At 41.9% G+C, this 20,101-nt stretch overlaps 1 pseudogene; it reads left to right on the top strand.

Moving 5' to 3' along the window:
- Positions 1 to 15,603: 15,603 nt before the first annotated feature.
- On the top strand, positions 15,604 to 19,574 carry LOC147431842 (uncharacterized; annotated as a pseudogene).
- Positions 19,575 to 20,101: the final 527 nt, after the last annotated feature.

Genomic DNA, 20,101 nt, shown 5'->3' with positions numbered 1-20,101 from the left:
GAGAAACACATGGAACCTCCACCTCCTAGGTTTTCACTTGAAGAAAGAAGGTATGAGATGGAAGAAAGGACATTGTGGTTCATTGTGAAAATAGGCCTAGTTAGGTTAGAGCTTGTTTACAGCCAAGAGGAATTGCAAGAAGAATCTCCTCAACCAGAGATAGATTGTCACAAAAGTCGTGACAACCACTTGGTCAAACACTGTCCTCAGACAGAGATCCTCTCTCTCTGTGGTGTCATTTACTTGATCTGGCAAAACTGTCCAAAAAACCCAAACTGAGTCAAAAAGATCACAACAAATGTGTCAGGGATTGTTCTGCTACCCACTAGCTTGGAAAATGAAAATGTCGTACCAGTTCAAGTAGTTACGAGAGCGCAAGCTCAAAAGGAAGCTAAGAATCTAGAGAGAGAGAAAACAAAAACTGAGGTGAGTCTAGAGAAGGGTAAACCAAAGACCAATGCACCTAGCCAAAAAACCAAGAGCAAATGGAATAGTGGGAAAGCTAGAAAGGCTATGATGAAAGCACGTAGGGAACGAGAGCAAAAATCCATGGCTGAGAAGCTTACCCAAGCTGAAGAGAAGATAAGACAACATGAGGAAAGGGTTGCACCCTGTCTTACAGAGGCGACTCAACCTCCAAAAGAACCATCGATGGAAAGTGAGACAAAAAGTGCTAGCTCAAGAGGATCAGTATTGGTTGATAAGGTTAATGAGCCATTAGACGCCCTCCTAAAAGCCTATGAAACACAGCTCAAAAACAACCAAACCTAAGAACACAGGTGGATGACATATCCATATGCGAAAGTATAAAAGGACATGCTTGAAATGTGTAAGAAAATGATTCAAACTGCCCAAGCTTTACTAGAACCACCAGTTGGAAAACCTGAGGGTGTGATCCTTGTCCCACCTACACCAGTAATTCCACCAAACCAGGAACAAAAAGAGCTAGATTTCAATCACAAGCATGAACCAAAGCTTAAGGATCCTGCATTAGAACCAAGGACAGTGTTGAATAAACATGGATAACTCTTTTGAGGGATTTCACATAGCTATACCTGACAACTTTGAAATAGATGGTCTTGACGAATTGTGGAAACAAGTCAAAGAGGCCAACGAAGGAAGTGAGATAAGCAGACGAGTAAACCAGATGGGCGATGGAAGAGGAGTGTCTCTTCCACCAATAGAGGAATTTGAGGATGGATCTCAATTGAATAAAGAAGTGGAATCGTATTGGGGAGACAAAGGAAATATACATTCTATGGACAGTCAACCCCATTTGCTAAGATCACTACCATCCTATACGGGAGGGTACGAGGCCAAGTCTGAGGTTTTTGCAGTCCCATCACAGAGACTGTCTCCCAACAAGGTCATTGATTTAAAAGGGTTGATAGACTTTTTTTCAACACCAGTCACCTGTACAATAACGTTAGCCGGTTTTCTCAGAATACGACCAAACAATTGGGCTACTGTGGGAAAATGCCTAGAGAAATTTGGTGCTAAAAAACCAATGACTCAAATTGAGGAAGAGATCAAAGAGCTGGAAATGCCTCATCTAAACATTAGGCTAGTGCCATTGAACAAGGTAGGCGAGTACTATGAGGAACAAGATAGGAACACCACTCTTCCTGTGGAATTCCAAGGTGTAAAAACCATGGCAACCCTTGAAAGTGGAGCTAGCATTACCATTGCAACGAAAGAGGTCAGGAAAAAATGGGGAAAACTAGCAATGAGGGCTACTAGGATGAAACTGCATCTTGTAGATGGACACATGGAAAGGCCCATAGTGTAAAGTGTGAGCTTTGTCCTAAACTATGAGTGAAGGAGAGAAGAGTGAAATTATCCCACATATTGTGGAGCAAAGCTATAGAGCTACTTAAAGCTCATTTCATGAATGAATAAGTACAACTCTATTTTGGACTACATGCTTGTCTATGGTGAGCTTGTGCTAAGCTAAATCAATAATCAAGATTGTGTTTATGAGTCCAAGCTAATTCTATCTTGGAACATAATTCTCTTGAGTGATAATCTTGCTTACACACACACACACACACACTTGTACTATGTTTCTCTTTCATCCACCCTAGCTAGCACGATCCTATTCCTAACAAGTGGTATCAGAGCATGGATATGCTAGCTAGGTTTGCTATTATGCATTTACGTGTTTGTACAATTAGCATTCCTTAATCATCATTAGCTAGATCCATTAGGTTTTCTCTTCTACTAAATATTGCATGCCTAATTAGTATTCCATTGGCTAGCATGAGCACGTTCTTGAGTTAAAGACTCTTGTGCCACTACTCACTGCTGCTGCTGACAAATTGGAAGCCTGATTAGCATTAAAATTCACTAAGTCTCCATTAGTAACTTGCATTTTCATTCAATAGATGTTCCTCACTTTAGAAAAATTGGTGTTTGTAATTGGTGTGTATATTTAGCTCCATTCGAGAGCTTCCCGTCAAGCCTACCCATGCTAAAATCCCACTTCATTTGCCTATTCTAGAGCTTGATCAAATTTTTGGTCTTTTGCACACTCTTGCTCTATGAACATTTTTGTTGAAGATTCTCAGATTGAGAAGTTGTGTTTGTGTGTGTTGGGATCCCAACATTTAATGCTCAACCCCCTTTTCCTTTAAAGAAACCTTTTTTTTTCTTTTGCTAAAATTGTGGGAGCCTTACCTAAAATGTTAAAGGCCAAAGTCAACAAGTGGGTAGACCATCAGAGAGATTTGCCTTTGGATATTCGGCATGGAATCAACATCTCTTGCCATGCATAACCTTCGCCTACCAACAGGCCTGGGTTTTTCTCTCCATATCCACTTGCAAGAAGTGGAGCTCTCCTAGCCACTAGTAGTATACGGCCACCTACTCTTTGCCCTCAAACATGCTCTTGATGCCAACACCCTTGTTGCTACGTGTTGCCTGAAGGGCTGAAGCCCATACAAAATCTCTCAAGGTATTTTTTTGCCTCTGCTCGTGCCCACCTGCCTAACTTACCCACAACCCTCATCTACCTCGCCCCACAACCCCGTTGTTGCACTAGGTTTAGCTCTTGGCACGTGCAAACTAGGATCTTTACTTGCAGCTTTCTTCAGGCCTAGCTCAAGACCCATTCCCGCAAAAATCTAAAACCAAGGCCTGTTCCCACCAAGGTTCAACAAGGCCAAAGGCTAAAAGGACTTCAACAAAGACTTCAAAGGTGGAAATCCACCTAAGCGTCAAAAACCTTTATCAAGCAAGCAAATCATGGGCCTAAAAAGCTTCCAAAAGAGCTTCGCAACTCAACATCAAGCTTCAAGATTCTAAGGGACTTAAAAGCATTTAAAGATCTTCTTCAAAAAATTTTAAAGCAAAAGACACTACTTCTTTGTGAAGAGGAGCTTCACTCTAGTGAAGAGGGGATTCACAAAGGGAATTTCTCTCTCTCTCTCTCTCTCTCTCTCTCTCTCTCTCTCTCTCAATTAAAAACTTCAAAAATCTTGCAGCCAAGCACAATAACTTGCAAATAAATTTTCCACCATATCCTAAGGGGCCTTTTGTGCTCGTGTAAAGAGGTAGACACTGGCTAGGACAGTCTCCTAAGCTAAGACCCCTCTATTAGTAGAAATGGGGGAGAAGGGATTAGAAAAATTCAACATGGAGGGGTTTTACACCTGGAAAACGAAGTTAAGAGGATACCTTATGAAAAAATGTTTGTGGTCTATCATTAGCATTGCCTTAAAGCAACAAGCCAAACCCGATGGAGTGCACACTAGGGCATCTACACTCATAGCAAGTGCATATAATTTGGCCAAGGATGAACAAGCGTTAGGAATCATCATCACCTCTTTGCATGACAACTATGTGCATTTCATAGATGAATGTAAGCATGGACATGAAGCTTGGCATGTCCTAGAAAGTAATTTTGGAGCCAAGGCCAAAAGAAGTAAAGTTAGTCTCAAAAGAAAACTTTACAAGATCGCTATGATTGAAGGGGAGGACATTGCTAGCCTAGTAAATAGGCTTAAGAGCATTGTCACACATCTAACTTACATCCATGTCGAAGTACCAGAAGACGACAAAGTGGTTGTACTATTAAGTGCACTTCCACCTTCATATGACCACTTAGTCACAATTCTTGAAGAAAAAGAACCCGCTTCACCTTTCCAAGATGTCATCAACTCAATCCAAGCAGAGACATCATCAAGAGGGGCTTAAGTCACAACTTCCTCAAGGGAAAGATATTCGCCATCGACATCATCAATTGGAAGAAAGTGTTATGAATGTGGAAGAATGGGACACATAGCGAAAGACTGCTACACAAACAATCCTTGCAACAAATATGTAAGAAGGGACACCCTCCTTCTTGATGCTACTTAAATGGAGGTAGTAGCAGTGGAGGAAGCAACAGTAGTAGAAACAACAACAGAAGCTACGAAGGGAAGAGACCTATCACAGGGTCAACTCACATGGTAGAAGACAAAGAAGACTAAGGCGAGAACAACCTTGTCTTTTATGAAGATGTATTTTAAAGATGCAGCCTCTCTACTTGTAAGGGAGGACTTTTATTTTCCTGTGTGGATATTATCATCCCGTGGAATTTGTCAGCCTGTGTGGATATTACCATCTTGTGTGGATACCAGCTTATCATCCTGTGTGGATGTTGCATCTTTTGTATTTTGTCTTAGTCCAAACTCAAGCGGAGGATTGTAAAGTGTGAACTTTTTCCTAAAGTATGAGTCAAGGAGAGAAGAGTGGAATTATCCCACATGCTGTGGAGAAAAGCTGTAGAGCTACTTAAAACTCATTTCATGAATGAATAAACACAACTCTATTTTGCACTACATGCTTGCCTATGGTGAGCTTGTGCTAAGCTAAGTCAATACTCAAGATTGTGTTCATGAGTCCAAGATAATTCTATCTTGGAACCTAATTCACTTGAGTGATAATTTTTCTTACACACACACACACACTCACACACTTGTACTATGTTTCTCTGTTATCCACCCTAGCTAGTACGACCCCATTCCTAACACATAAGATTGTTAGAAAAATCAATTATTACTTCTTGTGGCATTGAATATGAGCAAAACTTTTCTATTGTTGACTTTGGCAAGAAGAACAACTATGATATCATTCTAGGAAGACCATTCATGCAAAAATTGAAAATGGTCCAAGACTGGGCTTGTGACTATATATAATTGAGACAAATGGAAACCATGACAAGGATAAATCTGAAGGACCATAGCTACAAGGATGTGACAAGAAAACCTATGGAGGAGTTTGATTCCGCTATTGTAGTAAGATCAAAACTTACAACATGGTTGGGTAAGCCTAAAGAACTGTGAATGTGTGGAGCTTTGCAATGCAGCTTAAAGCGAGAGGAAGGTATCCTAGAAAGGGAAATTGAAGATACAGATTACATCCCAAAACTCTTTCCTGAGGAAGCATTAGAGCCACTTGAATGGGAACACATCTTGGCTACTCTAGATGCGTGTGCTATTCAAGACAGTCGAACAACGAAGTTTTGTGATGAAGATGGCTATAATGTCCTTCCTTACTTTGTAGTGAGTGTAGTCCAGGAAACCAAAGATGAAGAAGAAGAAGAGTTCTATGACTTTGTAGAAATTGGAGCTTCAAGAAGATGCCAATAATGGAAATCCAGACAACCCAAAACGTGACATAAATGACTCTTCAACAAAGGAACGGTCTTATGATTGTCCAGATCAAAGACCCAGGAAACAATGTCACCACTATAAGAATAAAGTGCATCAGAAGTGTATTCCAAAATCCTTGGTGGAAACACAACTGCAACAAGCACCCTCATACGTAGCTCCTATACATGAAGAAAATACTCAACCAAGAAGAACACATCCATGTCAACGAGCTACCATCACTCTAATCAAGTGGATAGAAAAGTCATCCCACAAACAACAACCCAAGAGCAAGCAAATAGTAACCTTCCATAACCAACCAAACCACAAAAGAAAAGTGCTAGAATGTAACCTTGCTAAGGATAGCAGAAATAATGATTATTCTTATGACATTCCTGAGAGTTACCCCTCCCAAGGGATGTATGCATAGAATATACAATTTAAACTTTTATACAATTTCATTATACATCAGAGTTGCGGAAGCATTTGCATAGGGGAGGAGTTCTCAGCACGGGACCAAGCATGGAGTTTAGGCCATGAGCCCAAACTGCATCCAGAGGTACCTAGCGACTAGTGCTACCCCTGAATGGGTGTTATGAATGAAAGCGTACTGAAGAAAAATATAACATTGTGGAGGGTGAATATCTACACAGAGACATGAGAAGAAGACAAGAGAGAATCTTTAAATTCCCACCTAAATGGAACAAGCAACCATGTATTAATGCAATGACAAAATTTGGGTATACCATAATAAGAAAAAGTTTATGACAAAATAACTAGCAGAGCACCGGACCCTGTGTAGGGATTGACTGATCCACCCATCCACTTCCGCTCTACTATGGACAGAGAGACTTTCACTTCCCCGCGAGCGAACCAGAACATCTCCAACCTACCTGAGCTAGACATAAGCTGAGGCCACTTCGCATCCCTCCATGAACCCAAGCTTTGAAAGGATCCCAAATACCAGCAGGTGGTAGGGTATCAGCACCAACCAAGGTGCCACGCGTCTTCAATACCCAGCATCGTGTGTTTAGGCAAAGCCAAGACAAAATTCCGACATGTTAGCCGTGTAGGTCATTCAACCCCCGATGCACTAACCGTGTAGATGAGCTTAGCAAAAAAGTAGAGGACCTAGGCAACACCCCCGATCTAGCAAAGCCCCAGGTCAACGACCCTTTAGTCTAAGGATAAGCGATGTAGGTGATCCTATCCTTGTAGCGACGTTACCATGAGAAACATAACACATGAGTCCAATCACAATAACACTTTCCATATGCACAAACAATCCTTTCCAAGAAGCAGCTAGACTGTACAAGGTCTCTACCCTTACACGTCATTCATAAACCATCCAAATCACTTCATGATCCAATTCCAAAACCATAAACCATAATCCAATCACATCACACATGCGAACACTCTACCCAACTTGGTGAGGCACGACCAACCCTAATAACCACTTGAGAACATAACAGAGTTGCAAAAATTTTGGCAGCATAACCAAATCCAGAAAAAGAAACCATGAGCCACAATGAATTACACCATATAATATCAACCACAATACACAATGGAATCTCAGTCCTTGACCATGAATCATAATCACACTGAACCGACTCCCACACTTGGAGTTTGACACATCCCCTGTAACAACAATCGGAGTCTATACACATGTGACCCTTAAGAAGTGATTCTTTTATGCATAAAAAGAGTTCAACTAGCAACTAATCATGTTATAAAAATCCAATTTTGACCACATCCAACCATGCAAAGTTGGTGCATCACATCTGCACTTCACCTCTCTAGCACATAGAGCTAGTTTTGACCTAGAAAGGTGGAAAGCAGTCATAACCATTCATATGAGACATCTACATAAATCCATGAGTTTATATACATCATATGATAACATTCCAACACCATAAACATGATGCAAGACAGCTCTGACCTTCAGGTCAACCATAAACCATAACTTCACACATATGCAAAAAACCATTTTTTGGCATTTTTGAGAGTATGCAAAACATGCAATTGAAAGTATTTGGCCTCAAACCAATGCATCAAGTTCAGCTCCATAATACAGACTATCACTCTATCATATCACTTTGACCATATGGTACTCACATAACAAACGATAACCCCAAAGAAAGCCACTTTATTCATATCTGTCTATGCGGTTCGGGATTTTGAACCATATACTCCCACATAAGTTTATGGACATCTAATAATTGAAATGAACTCACCAAAAAAACCATAAAACATTTTAAAACAACTTGGTTAGCTCACGACGTCATATGGTACCCCCCTTGGTAGCACCCCTACGCGTGTAGGTAAAACCGGTTATAGAGTGATTAATAACTCGCACTTTCGAAGTTATAACGGAGACGTAAATTCATTTGTCATCAAGTGGGTTTGCCCATCTGGTGAATCTATATCTAGTGGTTCTCCAAGGAGCCTGGAGTCAAAAATTTTGGTTGTGTATTGGGCAACAAACTGTTTTTTTACCATATCTCTTAGCTCGTGCGTGTTTTTCACATGACACCAAAGAGAAACAATGTTCCAATTGATGTGTTTTATCTTTGGTACAAAGGGTTCGGGCTGATTCATAACAGTTTGTGATTTATGACCAAAACAGTGTCCTTACTGTCTCTATGACGTGAAACAAAAAAAGTGCTTTTTATGCACGCACATGATCATAAACGAATCATGTGCATAAATCAAAGTATTAAACATGATGAAGTAATCATGGGGCAACTTTGTATGTACTCGGTTGATCCACACATTCACTCGTATGCAAAAAAACAATCACTTAGAGGGTGACTATGCAAAAAAAGAGAGAGAGAGAGAGAGAGAGAGAGAGAGAGAGAGAGAGAGAGAGAGAGAGAGAGAGAGAGATGATGGCTATGGAGTTTAGAGCTTCTCACCGTGCTTTAGAATCGATTTGGGGCTGTCGAAAGGCTTTTTGCTTTGCTCCAAGAGAGCGGTGATGAGAGCTACGTAGAGGTATCCGCCACGAAAGCTTCCGAAGAGCGCACCGTGAAACGAGAGAGAAGATAATAAGCAAGTAGAGAGAGAGTATTCTTCTTCTTCTTCTTCTTCTTCCCAAGAGACAAGAGCTTATGGAGATGGTGACGAAGAGATTACACCACTTCGTATAATAGATATGTATAGTCTTGCGGTAGTAGATACAACAAACGGCCCTGAAAACTAAGCACTAACCGGCAAGTTATAGGCAAGTGTAGCAGGCTGGAGTGTGCCCCAAGCTGAGAGATGACTTGAAGGTAAGAGCTTGAGGGAGAGAGGATAAGGAAGAGAAGGTAACTCCGACTTCAAGGCAAGAGAGCTTCCGCTTCCGAGAGTGTGTGTCCTCAAAGTGAAGGGAGAGGGATCTTTATATAGGCTCTCAAGGCCAAAATCACAAGCTAAGAATAGAGGGAAGCAAAGAGAGTTAAGTTCGCGCACATTTGCGGCTGTTAAACATTTTTCTTTTTTTGCAGACACGGATTCCGATGTGCGATTTTTAATTTCAAAGAAGAAGCTTGGCTTCCAAGAAAAGAGCCTAAACTAAACTCCTACTCTCTTTTCTAAAAAGACTTTTTCTTTCCTAAAAACAAACCTTTGCTTTTGGTGGTCAACTCTCCCACTTACCATTCAATTTTTTTACAGCAAAATTGACCATCCGAGCACTATATGGCCAACTAATGAAAATCGTAGCTAGACTATGCCACACCGTAATATCCCAACATAATTATGACTTTCCCATACTGCCCCCGACGTATTTACGGTACCGCTTTTTATATAAAAATAATTCCCATAAAAATCCCGTCTGTTCTCGGTTTTGCTCCAAGTGATCATTTTAAATCCGACGGAAAACTAAAATTAATATTTCTATGTTTAGGTCATCATAAAAAGCACATTGCTTTTCAAAAACGCCAAAAAGCATGAAAAAGCTAAAAATAACGGATTTTTCCATAATTGCACCAAACGTTCGTCTAACCTATTGGAATATGGAAACGACCTTGTTTTTCACTTTGAAACCTTTCAATATTGTCAATCAAGCATCTTAAGTCAAAATTTGGCGAAACAGATATTGAAAGCTATTTTTCTTATTTTTAGAAAAGACCCAAAAATTGGGGATCCTACATCCTCCCACACTTGAAAAATTCAAGGTGTCCTCACCTCGACATGAAATTTGGATAATTTAGTCTCATTACATCATCACGTTTCCAAGTGGCATCTTCCTAAGAATACATTGACCATTTAACAAGGTGTTTAATAATGGTTCGATTACATAGAGGCTTGGTTATGCTCTAAAGTATTACTTCTGGATATACTTCAAAAGTTTCGTCAGTAGATGTAGATAATAGAGAATCATCAAGAATATGTTGTGGATCAGGTACATACTTCTTGATTAAATTGGCGTGAAAAACATCATGTATCTTTATGGTGGTGGTAACAAGAGTCTATTAGCTTGATCATTAATACGCTCTGTGATTACAAAAGGTCCACAATATCTGGCACTTAGCTTCTTACACTTACCCGTTGATAAAGAATTACATTTGGGTTTCACCCTAAAAATTACCATATTGCCTTCTTCAAAAAGTCTAGTAGATCGTTTTGGATCATCATAACTCTTCTGTCTATCTTGAACAGTCTTAATGTCCTGCCATATAAGATCGGTTTGTATTTGCATTTCATCCAACATTTCTTTGGATCCTTGAACTCGTATGAGAGGTTCAATCCATTTGAGTAGAGTAATACACTCTTGTCTGTACAATGCTTGAAAACGAGACATTCCAATTGAGCGTTGGAATGATGAATTATATGTAGATTCAATCAAATACAAATATCTGGTCCATTTACTATGCTCATGCATATAATAAGCTCTTAACATGTCTTCAATGATTTGATTTGTTCTTTTTGTTTGCCCATCAATTTGAGGATGATAAGCAGTACTAAAGGCTAACTGGGTTCTTGTAGCTGAGAATAAGGCTTTCTAAAAATTAGAGGTAAACTTCGCATCACAATAAAAAATTATTCATCGAGGTAAACCATCATACATGAAAACACCTTCCGTGAAGACTTGAGCTATATCCTTAGCCATGAACGTTGGCTTGACTGAAAACAAATGGGTTATTTTTGTAAGCATATCAACAACCACAAAAATAGAGTCATATTTCCATAGATGTAGGAAGTCCTGTAATCAAATCCATGGATATGCATTCTCATTTCATTTGTGGAGCATCAATAGGTTGAAGCTTACCGGGGTATCGAATTCATTCAGCTGTAATATGTTGACATGTTAAACATCTTGTAACATAGTTAAACACATCGTGCTTTAGTCCTGGCCAAAAGAAACTCTTTCTTATAATAGAGTAAGTCTTAATGTATCTTGGATGTGCTGCTATAGGTATATCATGAGCTTTCTGTAATATTTGGAGTTTAATTCCACCTTGATTTGGAATACAAAGACGATTACCAAAGTAAAGGTTATCTCCTTCAACGTGAAAGCCTTTGATTTTCCTTTCCTGCTTCTCTGTGCAATATTTAGGCTTATCAAGTACTGAATCTTTAAGTAATACGGGTCCTAAGTCATACCTTCTCGAATAAGGTCAATTAAAGAAGTCGTAGAGGTTGTGACAGCCACTACAATACTCTTCCTGCTTAAGACACCGGCCACAAGATTTCCTTCCCATGTTTATATTCGATTCCAAAATCATATTTTCATAACAACTCATGCATCTTCGTTGCCGCATATTAAGGTCAGATTGGGTGTAGATCCACTTCAGGCTTTTATGGTTGGTATGTAGTTCAAATCTCCTTCCAAGAAGATAATGTCGCCATACTTTAAGAGCATGCATAACGGCCAATACATGTGTAGGATAAACTAACTCATGTATACATAACTTACGAGATTCATAAGCTACTGGTTTTCCTTCTTGAGACAGAACGCCACCAATTGCTTGTCCACTTGCATCTGAGCACAATGAATGTCTTTGAGAAGTCTCGAACCTATAGTATGGGATGAGGAATCCCAATCCTCGACGAGTACTTCCGAGCGAATAAGAAACCGAGCGAGTATAAGCGGTGAAAAGGATTAGATCAAGATCTCAATAGTTACTCTATAGAGTATAGTGTAGCAAAGTAACCATGTTGCATCTCAAATAGTCTCAAACAAAAAAACCATACTCTTCCTTTAATGTTTTCACACACACATTGATACAGAGTCATATCCTTGCTTCTGAACCATCTTCTTGAGCATATTCCAAAACTCTATTTGTGCAAACTTATTCTCCATGGTAAATTCACATGTTGCAATTGTCATAAGTTCATGCACAAATAGATCAAAAGATGGTAACTCAAATGCCACATGTCCATCATAATGCATATGTAGCTCTTGAACTTGAATGATATCCTTTGCTTGCTTGAGTGCCATGTGTAGGCTGATTTGTGAAGTCATTGCATGTAGTATACCAACTACTCTAGAGGGACCATTGGACTATTACTAGTGTGTCCTTCATTCCAATGCCTTGTGTGCTTTCAATAGCAATGTGAACCTTCTAGAATTGACATTGGCCATGATTGAGAAGGAAGATTTGTTCACCTCTAGCAAGTTCAGTAGCCTTTATCTTCATCTGCTCTCCCATTAGAGTTAATGAATGAAAATTGAATGCATTAGATATTTCATAATGCTGTATCACAAAAGAGATAGAAAGTTCATATATGCTATCGTCAAACATAAGAACAATCTTGTGACCAAATTGTCGTCCATAAATGGTTATGTGCCTAGCCATGGTTGACTACAGGATGAGGAATTTCAAACTCCAAGAAAATCTTTTCGAGCAATCATAAAAAAGAGCAAGGGGAATTTCAAACTCCGAGCAAACCTTTTCGACCAATCATAAAAACAAGAGAAACCCAACAAGATACATATAGAACTTAAATCATATTAGGAAACATTTAGCATCAAATTACATATTATATTGTCCCAAACCACCTTATGGAAACTTCACTCATCCACCCTTATATTAACTCCTTGGAGGTTATGCTCCCTCCTCCGAAGCACAGCTCGTGGTCATAGATAGTCAAGTCATGGTAGATGCTTGGGCAAGTGTGTGTGCACTCTATTGTTGGGGGGTTTGGGGGGGGGGGGGGGGGGTGTCTCAATACATAATATTATGGAAAGTGCTTGTAGGAAGAGAGCCTTGTTTTTTTAGAAAAAAATGAAATGCCTAGTCTAAGGACGTTATACAAGAAGTAGTTTTTGGCGGAGTCTAAGTGGACATATGAAAAGCAATTGTTTCATATATACCCAATATGGAATGTTCGAATGAGATGATGCAAAGTTTTACAATATTGGTTAATTTTTGAGCTCTTTTTGGCTTGTTCTTATTTTAAGTTTTGCATCTTCTACCCTTCTCTCTCTCTCTCTCTCTCTCTCTCTCTCAGTCAATGATGCTTTGATTAATTAAAAAATAAATTACCCTTATGTAAGGTGTCTACTGCATCATTCCATCTACCAATGCACTTGGTTGTCAACGGCCCAACCTGAAGAAATGAAAGAGCGCCACATTTAATGTGAATTCCACAGGAAGGTTTTGATAATCTGCAAAAGCGAAGAAGAGGCCCTCCACCAACAGCGACACAAACCCAATGTGTGCAATCAATAGGTTCAATGAGTTGGATGCCACAACATCCGCGGTAATTCAATCGACTAATTCACCATCGTTAAAATCTCTACATTCTTGACCATAGGATAATCTGCCATCTCTAGATGAGACTCTTACAAGATCATGACCCCAATATAACCAACAACTTGAATCCGCTCCTCTGGCTTCTTTTAACTTGTATGTTGTCGTCATGATGGAGCGTCTTTGGCACTACCTTGTGGACTTGTCCCACCCCTATTAGGCGGTGCTCTGTTTTGCAAATTCTAAACAAATTAAAATCCCATTGCGCACTTACCTGAGCACCCCATAGGGTACCTCCCTCCAAAGGGTGGCTGGATTGTTGGCGACTACAACCAACAACTTTGACATGACGGTGTTGGCTAGGAAAGGCAAATATGAGGGTCCCTATTAGTGTTAGGGAAAAGTGTGCCTAAGCTTTGCCTTAGAACGGTTGAAAACTCAAAACAACAGAGGATTGAAGGGAAGTGAAGAAGGAGAAAATCTACCTTAGAAATTTTAATAAATAGAGTTAAATTGTTAAAAATGCCGATTATTTAGAAAAAAATCCTCTTTCAATTCATTCTAAAGGAATTTTTGTACATTCGCAAAATTGATTCTAAACATTAGGACTCCCTATTCATAGAAGCCTGCTGGATGTTGGAGGCACACTAGCTGAGGCAAGAAGGTCAACCCTCTTAATCATTTTCACCAAATATAAAGAGAAACCTTTAGAGCATGACTGCAGGTTGTGGGAGACAGAGCATCGCGTGCATGGAGGAAAGAGAGACAAGTAGCATGCTGGGGAAAGCACAGAGTGCAAGAGGCTGCGGGGTGTATGAGCCGCCTACATAGCGAGAAAAATAACCTTGGACGAGCTACCACATATAAAGAAAAGCACATCTAGTGTTTGTCGCAAAGATCTCCAAATGAGGCTACGTTAGTGCATACTCTTTCTGAGAGCTTTTGGAGTTAGTTTTCAGGGCGAGCTGCAAAGAGGAGACCCTTCTCAATGAAGCCTTCGTGGGCAAGGGAGGGGGAGGTGATGAAGATCATGGGGGTACTGCAGCTGACATGAAAGGTAAAGATGGTGCCAAGCTAATTGCAAATGCACTGCATGGAAGAAGGGACTCAACTAGAACAGAGATGAAGTCTCTCTCTCTCTCTCTCTCTCTCTCTCTCTCTCTATATATATATATATATATATATATAATATATATATATATATATATATATATATATATATATATATATATATATATATATATATATATAGAGAGAGAGAGAGAGAGAGAGAGAGAGAGAGAGAAATGGCTCTGAGACTTCTTTTGAATGAATGGGGAGGCGCTCAAAGTTCAAACCCTGACACTGGGTCAAGGGTTTGAATGAATGGGGAGGCGCTCAAAGTTCAAACCTTGACACTGGGTCTAGGATCATAGGACGAGTTTTTTCGATGGACGAGTACAACCTATTGCCTACCACTTACCCACATGCCTCTTCGTCAATGTAGTCTCTCTATTATCTCTCTTGGCCTCGCATTGTCTGTCATGAGCTCTCTCTCTCTCTCTCTCTCTCTCTCTCTCTCTCTCAAAGGCCTCTTTCAGAGAATTTTAAGTCCTCAATTTGATTTTGAGTTTTCATAGCCCTCAAAGCCCTAAGGCTCTCTCTCTCTCTCTCTCTCTCTCTCTCTCTCTCTCTCTCTCTCTCTCTCTCTCTCTCTCTCTCTCTCTCTCTAAAAGTCTCTGAAAAAGTGCGCGTCGACGTACTCCTTCAGAGAGGTCATTTTTAGAGGAGTATTGAGGCAAGAAGAAACGTCCCCCATTTCATATGAAAAGAGGGAAGTGGTATTTACCTTTGGTGTGGGCGTGCATGGACGGGGACCCGGTGTGAAACATTACAATGATTATTGGAGTAATTGGGCGCTTGACGAAGCCGATAGCACCAACAGGTTCAACCGTCTGCTCCAGACGCATCGATGGATGCAAAAATGTACCACGCAAGTCACATAAGTCATGCACAAAATAAGCTGACATAGCTTACTTGGCTTAAAACAAGTAGAAGAGTAAATGTGTATGGGTACCTTTTTTGTTTTAGTGTATATCAAGTCCTTGCCATGTTGGGAGATTGAGAGGGAGAGGAGGGGAGGGAGTCTCCAAAAACAACCTCTCTGAAGGAGCGCGCGCCGGCCCACGCTCTTTCTGAGACTTTGAGAGAGAGAGAGAGAGAGAGAGAGAGAGAGAGAGAGGGGGAGAGAGGGCTCGGGCAAGTCGTTGTTTAGGACTCCTTGTTCGCGTCTCTGTGCACAAATCCGAGCCATGGCAGAGGTGGAGGAGAACAAGGCAGATCTCGCACAGCATCCTGTCGAGGACCTCCCTCTGCTGCTGCTGAGCAGCCCATGCCTACTTTTAAAGAACAGGAGGCTGCGATCATGAAGAAATATGGAGGTCTCAAGCCCAGAAAGCCTCCTCTGATCTCCAAAGATCACGAGTGAGAGTATTTTGATTCCGCGGATTGGGCTCTAGGAAAGGGTGAACAACCTGGTCAAAAGCCAAAAACTTTGGTGGAAGTGTTGCGCCCGAAGTTGTAGCCCACACACCATCAGCCCCTTCTTGCAAGGAGTGCTTCATATGAAACGGCTGAAAATTGTTGGGGTATAGGCGTATGTGCCTTGCCCGGCCACCCAGAGTCTGGGTGCCCACTGACTTGTATACCTTATACATAGCATAAGTGTATAGGGCGATGCTCACTCTTTGGAGTCTCCCCACCCACATCGTGTGTGTCTCTCCTTCTCTCTCTCTCACTCTCCGTCTGTGGTGCTCCCAGATCCCCTTCAATTGGTATCAGAGCGACAGGTGTGAGAGCATAGATGGACGGCTTCGCCATGAACTCGTCGACTATGGCGGAGAGGTCACAGATCTAAGAAAAGAAATAGAGGAGGCTTGTGGGCAGCCATACAGAGGCTTGCAAGAGAGCTCTCACGAGCTTCCTAGTGCTCACAGATCAGAGTTCCTCTATAGATCAGCCCACAGTGTACATCATTTTCCCTCTTCTCGCAAGCTTTGCAACGGCTACATCGGCGACGACAGGTTGGAGCTTGGAGCTTCCATAGACATGGAAGCATTGTGAGATTGATGCATTCAGATCATGCATCGAGGTGGGAATTGAGTTTGAGCCTTTCTATGAGCTCAAAGAAGAACAGAAGAAAGTCGTTCAGTTTTTGGCAGTTTGACAGCAGTCTACTATTTTGCTCATAACTTGAGCTACAGAGCCCCGATTCCAAAATTTTTGGTTCAAACCGGAGCTGGCTTCGAGCTCTACGAATTTGTAGAAGGAATTGTTTTCTAATTCAGAGTGCAGGTGGGTCTGAAATTAAAAACACGGAGACTGTTTTTTATGATAGTTTTGGGCTCTGTTGTTTTCTTTGCTGCAGACAGCTTACCCGTGCACACTGCAAGTAGCAGGCACATATGAGGTGTTACAAGATCGGGTTTGACTCCCAAGTACAGGTGGAGTCTAGTACTCCCAGAGGTGTTGCCAGTTGTAGTTGAGTGGTTCTTCTGCAGTGTTGTGGCTTGCATACATGGTCTTTGAGCAGGTATGCTCATATGTATGACTTTGTGAGGTGATTCCGGTCGAGTTTATTCCCGAATTGGCCATTGTGGCATATATTATTGTCTCTTTGAGGTTTACTGTTGAGGTTTTGCTCCAATTACAAAGGAGACTGCCAAAATTTTGTCAGATATTTATGCGCGATTGAGTCATATTGACTTGTGATTTTGTGCAAGGTTTTGCATGGTTATTGGTGCAACTTTACATCAGGTTTTGAGCCATATTTGCAGACTTTTGTTGATGCGATTCGAGCCAGTTTAGGGCTGATTTGGTTGACAATTGCTACTCATTGTTGTTTGCTCTTTTGCGAGCATTATGGTTGATTTTTCATTTGACTTCCAGCGTTATGGTCTGACATAGTTTGATGGTGCAGATTTTGTTGCTTGGAAGGAGCATATGCTTGTTGCATTGGCGGATTTGGGGCAGGATAAACCCTTGCGTGGTTTATCGGCGAAGACCAAGTCTATGCGTGATGATGATTGGCAGGATCTTGATGAGTTAGCCATGTCTACGATTTGTTTACATCTGGTTGAGTCTGTTTACTGGCAGGTCTCAAGGGAGACTACAACTCATGTTTTATGGCAGAGTTTACATGCTATGTATGCGACATCCATGTCTACAGGGAAGTCTAGTCCCACTTCTATGTCCATGGGAGAGATTGATCCCACACGCAAGTCTCGACGGCATAGAGACTTGACATGTTGGCATTGTGGACATAGAGGGCACATTAGGCGTCGATGTTTCAGGCGTCTGAGACAACGGAGGCGACAGATGTGTGATGCAGATTTGGGCATGACAGATGCTAGTGAGATCAGTACGGTGGTTACTGAGTATGCTTGTGATGGCGATGTCACATTTACATCTAGCTTGTCTTTAGACGATCTTATGTCTACGGATTGCACATTGTCTTTACATTGGTTACTAGATTCAGATGCTACTTTCCATGTCACGTCGCATCGTGAGTGGTTTAGCACATTTTCTAGTGGGAGACTTGATTGTGTGCACATGGATGATGGTTTTTTGTATGACATTGAGGGTGCAAGAGACGTATGTTTGTCCTTGCCCAGTGGTATGAGATTTACCCTGCGTCATGTGCGTTATGTGCCAGATCTGAGACGGGATTTGATCTCAGTGAGACAGTTACGGGATAGTGGATGTCAAATTTCGCTACGAGAGCGAGATTTTGTGATGCATTTGGATTCACTAGTGATTGCGAGAGGTGCCAGGAGTGGTACAGGTTACCCATTGCATGTGGATCACGAGAGAGACGGTGTTGTCTCTGTGATCATGGAGCCAGGTAGAGAGCGAGAGAGCAGGCGAGTCTCTTTTGCTCATGGGTTGCAGGGTACTTTGCATGGAGTGCAGAGTAGTGAGCTCGTTGTGCACACAGTTGGGGCACGACTTGAGCAGTCACACAGAGAGGTGATAGAGTCGGACATGCATGCTTTGCTAGTGACTGAGCAAAATAGAGAGTCAGTTGTGCAAGATAATTCTATGCATGATAGACAGGTAGAGCGGTCTTGCTCTAGTGAGTCACGACAGGAGGACGTTGTGCAAGAGTCTATGCATACGGAGTTAGAGCATGGGAGCTCTAGTGAGTCACAGCAGATTGAGTGGTCATGTTTACAGTGGATGATTGAAGAGGAGGCTGAGATGTCAGCGATTATGCAGTCATTCCTTTCTATGCTCGACAGTGAGCATGGGGATATAGTTGTGCAGGATATGTCTTCCAGCAGACACCTAGAGCAGCTGGTTTGCTCTGAGGTTGCACGACAGGGTGATGCGTCTTTTGCGAACAGTCAGGAGATGCATGTGGCTGACACGCCTTGTCAGTCAGAGATGCCTATTTCCAGGGATATATATGTTGATGCATGCTCCGTAGAGCTAGCAAGGCCCGCTAGCATTGCATCGGCATTCGGTGGTCTCATGTATGAGATGTAGATCTTGAGACCGGATATCGCAGCTGCAGTGGGAGCATTTGCAATTGGGGTTGTCAGTCGTTTGTTGACTGATGATGGCATAGTGCACGAGGGAGATATGCAGGTATTGCGTACATACTTGCAGTACGTGTGCGGTACGTCTGGTGGTGTATGGACTTACATGGGAGCAGGACAGCCGGATGCACGCGATCACAGCCAGCCAGTGGGCATCGGTTGAGAGTGGTTTTCTCTCGCCTTTTGTAGTCTTTAGACTAGGTTCTCTTGCTTAAAGGCACAGTCGCCTTTAAGTGGGAGGTTGTTGGGGTATAGGCGTATGTGCCTTGCCCGGCCGCCCAGAGTCTGGGTGCCCACTGACTTGTATACCTTATACATAGCATAAGTGTATAGGGGGCTGCTCACTCTTTGGAGTCTCCCCACCCACATCGTGTGTGTCTCTCCTTCTCTCTCTCTCTCTCACTCTCCGTCTGTGGTGCTCCCCGATTCCCTTTAAAAATGAAGATGGGGTTGTAGCTCCTGCAGGTCCAACACAAGAAGATTCCGAGGGTCATTAGACATGCGCACATCTCAACATCAAACATGTCATTAGCTGAATAAGGATCAGGTTTTTATCTCATTGGGGCTTTGAGCATCAGATGAGTTGTACATACTATTTGTGATTGTGGATCAAAAGGGTGGCGATTGTGTTCCACTCTTGCCTCTCTCGGCTCCTGGTTGAGTGTATTGAGCAATTGATTCACCAAAAGTGATAGTTATATATAAGAAGAGAGAGAGAGAGAGAGAGAGAGAGAGAGAGAGAGAGAGAGAGAGAGAGAGAGAGAGAGAGAGAGAGAGAGAGAGAGAGAGAGAGAGAGAGAGAGAGAGAGAGAGAGAGAGAGAGAGAGAGAGAGAGAGAGAGAGAGACTTCATCTCAGCTCGGCGTTGGCGTGGGACCATTCATGCAGGCATCTCTGAACTCCTCCAAAGAACTCGGCCTTGCCATCTCTGACGTTTTCTACATTGAACTTGCCTCAACCACAACTCTTGTACCTAGCTTATCGGGCCGTGCGCACTGAATCACACGTCAAACCCCTGCGCCTCAACCTGCCCCCCCGTGCATGTCGATAGCTACAAATTTTGATCACCATCTGCCATTCTTCATCTGCATTTCATGATCACCGTCGGCTCAAGACCACTACGCAAGGTTTGGAGAGCAGAGAGTGATCCTTCGAACCTCTTCACGAGAGCATGGTGAGTGAAATTGGGATAGAGGAGGAGAGGGGGGGGG

Source organism: Adiantum capillus-veneris, chromosome 21 (genome assembly GCF_014529385.1).
Source record: "Adiantum capillus-veneris isolate H3 chromosome 21, ASM1452938v2, whole genome shotgun sequence".
Classification (NCBI taxonomy): Eukaryota; Viridiplantae; Streptophyta; class Polypodiopsida; order Polypodiales; family Pteridaceae; genus Adiantum; species Adiantum capillus-veneris.
The sequence above is the reverse complement of the archived record's forward strand: the minus strand, read 5'-3'. Positions and strand labels throughout refer to the sequence as shown.